The sequence below is a fragment of the Oryzias latipes genome, chromosome 3 (assembly GCF_053564925.1).
Source record: "Oryzias latipes strain Hd-rR chromosome 3, Olatipes_Hd-rR_3.1".
NCBI classification, from domain to species: Eukaryota; Metazoa; Chordata; class Actinopteri; order Beloniformes; family Adrianichthyidae; genus Oryzias; species Oryzias latipes.
The window spans coordinates 5,803,324-5,812,706 of NC_136239.1; the positions used below are offsets into that span (position 1 = coordinate 5,803,324).

A 9,383-nucleotide genomic window follows, 5' to 3' on the forward strand; every position below is an offset into this window, starting at 1 on the left:
TCCAAACCATGAAAATCAGACAGTCTTCTTTTTTAGTTCAAAACGAAGCAGAACATGTTGTAAAAAGTAATAATAATAACAATAATACATTCTATTTAAAAGCGCCTTTCAAAACCCCCACATGGACACTGTACACTCAAAAGTAAAACACAATAAAATCCTAAAATTTTAAAAACAATAAATACGTAGAGATCATTAATAAAATAAGATAGCAGCAGCTGAAAAACCCGTAGGTGGTGTGGCCATCCCATAATGATTTCAAAACGTTCTTGGAATATCCCTGACACATGTGTTTTGGTTTCGTAACGGTATTTTGATTTTTTTTTTTTACCCCATAAGCCATTTTCGGCCCATTCACGGTATCGCTTCCTGTGATCTCATCATCTTGGTGGGGTGTCGTTCACTCTGCAGAAAATTCATTTTCAAGTTTGGGGACTTTTCCAGGATGTGGCGGGGGTCAAATTTCCGCTCAAAGATGCAGAAATCTTTCCAGCTGCGGAAACAAAACGGTCCTTTGCAGTTAGTGATGCTGCTGTGGAACATAAAAATTCTAACATAATGGAAAATATGCTGACCAACACAAAGGATTTATGAATAAAAAATATTTATATGACAAATTAATGTGGCATATTTTTTACACTAACTGAAGTGTTTAGATGATTTATGAAAAAAAATAGTTTCTAGAGGCCAGAAAACTACAGGTTTGTGTAGCCGGGCGCACTCTTGCTGCTCGGCGAGTGCAGCATCAGCTAAAATCTTCTGCGTTGTGTCTTCAATGAATAAAGAGTCTCACACAGGGATTGCCATCCATTTAAGGGGATTTACTGTGTGAAAACAAAAATACAGCACATAAACGTCGCGTCGGGTCTCACTCTTCCACACACACCTCCTCTCGGCAGTCCTCACAGAGACTCCACATATTACAAAAGTACATATATAGCACACTTCCGCTCATTGAATGGCATTTTTGTAGCATTTCAAATTACAAAACATCAATACAAATAACACTGTGTTAAAATATACCCCAAACAAATATAAATCAATTAATAAAAAGCAAAAGGTAATGAAATATATCTGATGAAAATAAATGCTCACATACCTGTGTGAAAACAAAAATACAGCACATAAACGTCGCGTCGGGTCTCACTCTTCCACACACACCTGAGGAAGGGGGAGAAAACCCCCAGAGTCACATGTGAGACCATACATGCTAGCTCAAGTCCCGTCAAGGCTAGCAAACCGCCGAGTGCTGCATTTGCCCATAACAATATATTTCACACGATAAACAAAAATAGAAATGATGTGAGGAAAGTTTTATCTTGTTAACATTTTTTTTTTTTTTTTTAACTTTAACTAAACTCCACTTTTACCCAAACTGGTTAGAGCAAAATCTGCTGCTTACCTCCTCTCGTATGGAGAGAAATTAGACTCAGTCGGATTTGTGCGTGCGTAATTCTTGATTTGTGCGTAAATTAGGATTTGTGTATGCATATTCTTGCTTTGTGCGTGCGTAAATTAGGATTTGTGCATAAATTTGGATTTGTGCGTGATTTGTTACTCACATAATACGTTTTGTGTATAAGTTAAAAAAATGTAAAATGAAAAAAATACAAAATGCAATTTACGTATGCACAAATTAAGATTACAACAGCTTGAAACTACTTACACACACACATCTTTAAAAAAACACGCACAAATCCCTTGTTACGCACACACGAAGCCAAAGTTACGCACGGATCTACCGTGAGACTGTTTTCACGTCTCACAAATCCGTCCGTAAGTGCTGCGTTTAAATACCAGTGGAATGCTCGGTCATTAGAATTTTCCTATCAGCCTTCCCTTCCAAACGTATCCAGACAATGACTCAATCAATACATGAAGACAGTAGATGTTAGTGTTGAACATAGAGGCTACTTACTTCGGGGCGCTGACCACCGAGATGCGCCGCCATTCTTCCCGTGACTCTCTCAGTCTGACTGCCTTTGATTTTTCCGGAAGAAAAAAAACAGTGGCCCCTACTGGTCGTTCCTGTTACGCATTTTACATCAATTCGGTGTCTCGGAGAATAATATACTTTCAACATATATATTAGCGTTTAAAAGTGAACGTCATATTCTCAGACGATAATTTTTATTTTCCTTCAAAGTTTTTTAAAGCCCTGCTACACCCACTGAAGGAAATACGTTTAGAAGAGAAGGCTGATAGGAAAATTCTAATGACCGAGCATTCCACTGGTATTTAAACGCAGCACTTACGGACGGATTTGTGAGACGTGAAAACAGTCTCACGGTGGATCCGTGCGTAACTTTGGCTTCGTGTGTGCGTAACAAGGGATTTGTGCGTGTTTTTTAAAGATGTGTGTGTGTAAGTAGTTTCAAGCTGTTGTAATCTTAATTTGTGCATACGTAAATTGCATTTTGTATTTTTTTCATTTTATATTTTTTTAACTTATACACAAAACGTATTATGTGAGTAACAAATCACACACAAATCCAAATTTATGCACAAATCCAAATTTACGCACGCACAAAGCAAGAATATGCATACACAGATCCTAATTTACGCACAAATCAAGAATTACGCACGCACAAATCCGACTGAGTCTAATTTCTCTCCATACTCTCGGCAGTCCTCACAGAGACTGAGGGGGATGCCGCGAAAAGTAGCAGCGAACCACCAAAATAAAAGTCTCCGCTTAAAACATTCCCATAAAAACAACAAAATAAAGACAACAAAAGCGATTTTGGTGAAATTAACACAAAACATATTACATGGGTTACATTTGTTTGCAAATACTGGTAATTTTTGATCAGTTAGTTTGATGAAATTGATGTAACATTGATGAATAAGGAGAGTTTCAAGGTTCTACTGAGATTTGAACTCAGACTACTGGATTCAGAGTCCAGAGTGCTAACCATTACACCATAGAACCCTAAGTTTACTCACAATATTACAGGTTTAAATATTCTGACCAAGATAAAGATTTATGATTAAAATAAGTATTATACGTAAAAGAAATGGGTCATATTTTGTACACTAACAGTGAAGTGCATAGATTATTTCAAAAACCTAAAAAAGGCTTTCTTTGCTACAAAGGAAGCTTTGGTGGTCTGTAAACAGTAATACGTAAACTAGGCGGTCATTTGTTGGTGCAGTCACATCAGTGTTGGGAGACCCAGCAGGAGCAGCAGCCGACATCTTCCATCACCCAACAGTGTCTCCAGTCAAAACTGTTTTCGCTTTTTGAGGTGCCGCTACTGTCTCTTTGAGGCCAACCGATAGTCTTTCTCCATGACCTCACTGAACTCCTCCCAGGACCGAGGTTCTGCCTCTTCAACAGGGCGGCTGAAAATTGAAGGTACCTGTCAGCCTCCTCAGGAGTCCCACAAGCCAGCCAGGCTTGGTAGAAATCCTTCTTTAGCTTGATGGCATCCCTTACTTTTGGTGTCCACCACCGGGTTCAGAGCGCAGTCATAGGGGAGGAGTTGAGCCTCCAGGACTATTTCTCTGAGATGCTAAGGATTGTGAGATCTAGACATTTATAAATCATCTCTGTTTGTGATTCATATGTTCAATTTGTTTTGGCACTCACACAACCCTCTGGATTTATCCGGACTTGGGACCGGCACAACTGAGCACTGCATTGTGTTCCCTTGTGGTTGCATTACATTCATTCACTCATTCATAGCATTTCATTCCATCTGTTGCATCTAACACATATAATGTCACTTTCCCATCCATTCATTTCATCCATGTATCCATCCAGTTGTTCAAACATTCATATTCACACATAAATGACACTTTTGAGTCACAAATAATACATGAAGATAATATTCAGAAACATTGATAAATAATGAGGAGATTTGTTTAGGGGAAACCTGAGCACCAGGAGAAATTCCAAGCAGATTAAAAATAAAAACAACAACCAATAACTAAGTTTTTAGTGTTTTCTTTTCTTTCTTAAACAAATACACAACACTGATAAATGGTGAAGTTTTTTTAAAGGTGAACCTGAGCACCAGGAGAAAACCCAAGCAGATTAAACATGGTTTAAATTTCTAAAATCTACACACCACAACTAAATTTCTAAATCCTACACAATGTGGTGTGTTCCTAATTTTTTTTGTATGGTTTGAACTTGTCAAACCTAAACACCACAACCTAAATTCTAAATCCTACACGGTGTGGTGTGTTCTTACTCCTTTTTTTTAGACCTTTTGAAAAAACTCAGAAAACCTCGGTGTGATTTTTTCTTTGGTTTTTCTTTGACATCTTTCACCTCCTCCTGCAGTTCTTGGCAGTGGTTGAGTCTGTCCTCCTTTCTCTGGATAACCTCTTTTAGTTGAGAGATTTCTTGGAGAAGGGAGGACTTTTCTTCGTCCCACTTGTGTTTGTCCTCTGCCTGCTGTTTTTCGGCTGCATTGGTCTTTGCCTTCTCTGTCAACAGAGATGTTTCCAGGTTCCTCAGTTTGCTGGTGAGGTTTGATTTTTCCTGATTCTTTTCTTTTGGCTTGTACATCTCCTGATGTAGTTGGTCAACCGTCTTTTTGTGGTCCTCTACAGACTTTCTCATTTTGACTTCCTTTTCCCGGAAAAGGTTTTTTAATTGAGACATTTCTTGGAGAAAGGAGGACTTTTCTTTCTGCCATTGCAGTCTTTCCTGCTCTGCAGTTTCTTTGAAGGTCTCCTGGATTTTTTCCAGTTGGTGGATTTTTTGGGTGAGTTCTGAAGTTTCACGAGTCTTTTCATGGAGTCCTTTGTAGATCAACATTTTCTCCTTTTCCATGAGAGACTGTTCAACCTGGAGCTTATGTTTGAGCTGTTCTACATTGTACTTTAAAGTTGTGGTTTCTTTAAAGTGTTCCTCCTCCTTCTCCTTTAACAGTCTCTGAGATTGAGCCAATGCAGCTTCAGTTTCACTCTTTTGTTGCTGCATCTGGATCAGGGAGCTTTTGGCTTGTTCTACCAGGGTTCTCCAGTGGCTTAACTCTTCTCCAATTTGGTCCGCGTTCCCAGTAGCATCTGAAAGAACCGTATTTTTCTGCTGAAGGAGTTTGTTGAGACGCATGACTTCCACCTTGAGGGCAGAATTCTCCTGTTGAAGTGCAGCAGCGTTTTCATCTTTCTGTGTCAGAATTCCATAAAACTCTGTTTCAGAAATCATCATCATGCTTGTCTGAGAGAATGAGGGAATCTGAGGTTGTACAGGTGTTGGAACCGACACTTTGGGCTGCTCTGCACTCTTGTCTTGGTCAACAACATTCTCCATTTCAGCCTTTTCAGCTCCTGAAGGTAAGAATGGCTTTTCTCTGTCTGTGACAGTCCCATTGTTTGGCACTGGGCTGTTTGTGTTGTTGTCCTTCAGAAAAGTTGCTGCTGGTCTTTCACTTTCAGTTGTTTCCATGGCAGAAGGTGATCCAGTCTCTGAAAGGGCTGACTTGACAGGAATCTCTACTCTCCTTTCTTCCATAACAGGTCTATGTTCAATAGGGACAGCAGAGACTGGTCTACGTTTTGGAGCCAGTTCCTTCTTTCCAGACAGAACATCTACAAAGCTTCTTTCCCAAACTGTTGGCACATATTTTTGGGCCTTTCTACCAAGAGGTGTTTCTTTTATTATCACCATAGTTGGAGAATTCTCTCCAGGCTGCAGGTTGGTGTTCTCAGCAGGGACTACAGAGGGTTTGTGAGTTTCTTCCTGAGGTGTTGAAGTTTTTCTGTCTGCAGATTGTACCTGGACAGAGGAGGCTTCATTTTCCTTTACAGGCGTTCCTGAATTGGCTGGTGTTGGTGGTTCTTCAACCACCACACTCAGCTGTGTCTTTTTAGGAACAGCAGGAATCAGCTTCCTCATCTTTTTTCCCCGTTTAGCAGGTACGTCTGCTGTTACTGGTCTGTGTGACTTAAGCGTCATAAACACCACAGGAGGCTGTTGACTCTGTTTTTCCGTCACAACTTGAGCAAAGCTCTTTTGCCAAACAGTTGGGACAGGTTTCTGGACGACTTCAGAAGGAAAGTCAGAGGTCCCTTTCTCTTCCACACCTGTGCAGGTCTCTGTAGGCTGTTTTCTCCGTCGAGCATGTGCGAAGGGTTTGGTAACATCAGATGAATTCTTTGTGAACTCTGGTTGCCATTCAGGTTGGCCGCAGACAGAAGCTGGCTTTGCCAAAATGGCGGTAGATTTGGGCGTAAAATAGCGGGCTGGTGCATTTGAAACTTGTTTTGAATTCATGGTGATTATCTTTTAATTAGTTCAAATGCTCAGATCTCTGTAACTTTGTGTTGGTTCGCTTGGTCTCGCTTGACACGCCTCTTCTCAAAAGTGTTAAAGTTTTTTTCTGTGTTGTTGTACCTCTATTTATGAAGGTTTGGCTTGATGATTTCATACTATGTGATGACAAAATATGACCTCATGATGTATAATCATGATGTATAATGATGATTTATAATCACAGTTATAACATTATGTTTTTGGCTTTATGACATCAGACTTTGTGATGTCATCGTGACAAAAAGGCACATTAATGTGTTTTTTATGATGTCATACTCTGTGATGGCATCTGAAACGTCATCAATTTAGGCCATAAATTGTATGAAAAAGAATTTGAATTTTTTTCCCCCATAAATGACCATGGCATCTGGATTTAAATGCGAGTCAATCTCTTTTTACTTACATTTTCAAAGACCCACTTCAGTGAAGATGATGTTCTTGGTGGGGGTCTTGGTGTGGGGGTGAACAGGCTCTCTGCCTTTTTTACATTCTGTCATACATTACAGAGTACTCCATACACAAACACTCACCTGAGCACAGGTACCAGTTCACCTTTGCACAAATAGTATGTGCGACAAAATGATATGCTTTATAGGTGTGTTTGTATGCATAAGTATGTGGGTGTGAGCTGTAGTTGTAATGTGTACGTGTTTGCGTGTAAAGATGTTTGAAGTTAACTGGTATGTTTGTAATATTTGAGTGTGTCTGTGGACAGGCCCTGTCATGGTGCCTCTGGCAGACTCCTCCCCCTCTTCAGCTACACCTGGTGCCACCAGCTGTTCCTCCTCACCATCACCATCCTGCAGCCTCTTAAGGAGACCTCGGACCTGTAGTCGACGCTAGTTCGTTGTACTCCTACGGTGCATCTCCTGGCCTCACCTTGATTCTTGCCCATGCCTGTTTGCCTCTGGTCTAATTACCTTGTTTTTGTGCCACTCCAGGATTTCGCCCTCACGAAAAGCAATTCTGGTTACTGCCCGCCTCTCGCTCGCCTTGCTCCGCCGCTTCTCTGGCTCCCATCTCGGATAGCGCGGTTGTTGCCGTCAAGATCCTCCAACCACCACCTCTGGCCTTTGCAAGAAGAACCACGGATCCAATACTATCCTTCAACCCACGCCTTGCTGCCACATTAAATCATTTACTACTTACCTCATTGCCTACCGAGTCTCCTTCCGGGTTCCAGTACTTGGGTCTGCAAATCTCGCGGGACATGACAGGCCCCGCCCTTTTGACTAAAATCTACACCTGACTGTAATGATGATAAACCTTCAGCTACTGATTGCTTTGTGTTTCTACTCCCTTTCATGTTGGGAGTGAAGGTGTTTAAGTATAACTGCGTTATTAATGGCGTTATGAGGTAAATACCGGCATAATCTGACTAATTACTTTGATCTCTGCTACAGCGTAGTTTTAGTTACCTAATATAAACCTATTAATTCACAGTTGATTAATGTGGTTTACCCGTTGGGGTCCTTTCCTTTACCCCTCCAAGAGACACCAAGAAGGCTGGGTACTATTCATATTCACACCTAAATGACAATTTTGAGTCCCCAATAATACATAGACATAATATGCAAAAAACATTCATAACTTATAGCCGCGAGCGACGTTGTATGGCCCTTGACGCCCACCTCTACGCGCCACCCGGCCTCCCCGCCTGCCTCTGCTGCCCTTGCTGCCTGGGTCCAGGCACCACCGCAACTCTTAACGCCCTCCTTTGACCCAAACCCACATGCTGAGATGCCAGTACTCACATCTAACTCCTCCTTGTCTTTCGGTGATGCTAACTGAGCTGCATGTGACTAAAATGACTAGCATTGGGATCAGCATAATCAACTCACTTAGAAAAACACATTGCTTAGAATGCTAATTATGCTCATTATGCTAATGTTGCTAAAAGTGAAAGCATTGCGTTCAGCATCATCAACTGACTCAGAAAAACACATTGCTTAAGATGATCATATTGGTAAGAGCGACATGTGATAAGATTAAACGGCGGCTTTTCCGTTAATTTCATCTCCACAGCAACCATTTTTTGTTTCGGTCGCCTGGGGATGACGAACAGATCGACATCAGTTTTAGACTAATCGGAAAAAGTAAACATTTTTGATGTCCTTAGGAGGTTTTTTGCTAACCACGCCCACATTCCTTATATGTCCATATCCAGTGTTTTTCAATATGTTCAGTTCCAGCCATGGATGCATGCATTCAATTTTGACTTTGAAAACAAATGAATTTGAAATAATTCCCTTACTGAAGTTGTACTGGTTTATATTTTATTGAGGGCTCTTGTGGGGAGTCATGGCAATGGGACTTAAAAATGTTTATGTCCAGTTGCTGACTCAACCTCAAGTCTGTGGCACCCGGATATATGAAAACCTTCAACAGTTTACTGAGTGTTTTGCAGCCTCCTGAAGTGTGGCTTATTTTTGCCACTAAGAACCACAAAGTATAGGGTCTGAAAAATCAACTTTATAACATTAACCAAAGCAGTTAGTAATGTGTCATTATGCTGCTTAATCCCTTTTAATTAACAAATGGCTTATGAAGATGAACGCCTATTAATAAATGCTAATAAATCAGCCACATATTTAAACTTGAAAGTCATTTGTAAGACATCAGCAAATGCTAATTAATGTATTTCTAAGCAGCTTAATACCACATTACTAATGATTATTAATGTCTTATAATTGTCTTTTGTAAGGTATCTTCTTCTAAAGCGTTACATTTGGGGGGGGTCACTATGCCCAAACTTTATTTTGACTGGGTACTCGTGCACATTTGAAGGATGAATTAAAGGAGAAGAACTGAGAGAAAAATCTGGTCCTTTTAGTCCAGGTCTGCGGCCCTGCGGGACATAAAGATGTTTTTAAACAGAACCGCAGCCGTCTGCAGAAACAGCAGAACTTTGAGCAGGACTGAGATGACGCCTACGGTCCTGTTGGGTTTCATCAGTTAAAGCTTAACAGCACCTGGGCTCACCTGGGACTGGAATCAATTTCAATCTGCGTTTCTGGGATTGTGGAAAGCTGATACAAAGCCATCGATTGATGCTGAAGATGGAAGGAGAAAGAAATCAATACTGTCTGAACTCCTCCAGGCTTCTCACGGC

At 40.7% G+C, this 9,383-nt stretch overlaps 1 non-coding gene across 1 annotated transcript; it reads right to left on the minus strand.

Annotated features, from left to right (window-relative positions):
- Positions 1-2,860: 2,860 nt before the first annotated feature.
- trnaq-cug (transfer RNA glutamine (anticodon CUG)) lies at positions 2,861-2,932 on the minus strand. The gene has a single exon. It is a non-coding gene; the product is annotated as a tRNA-Gln (tRNA).
- Positions 2,933-9,383: the final 6,451 nt, after the last annotated feature.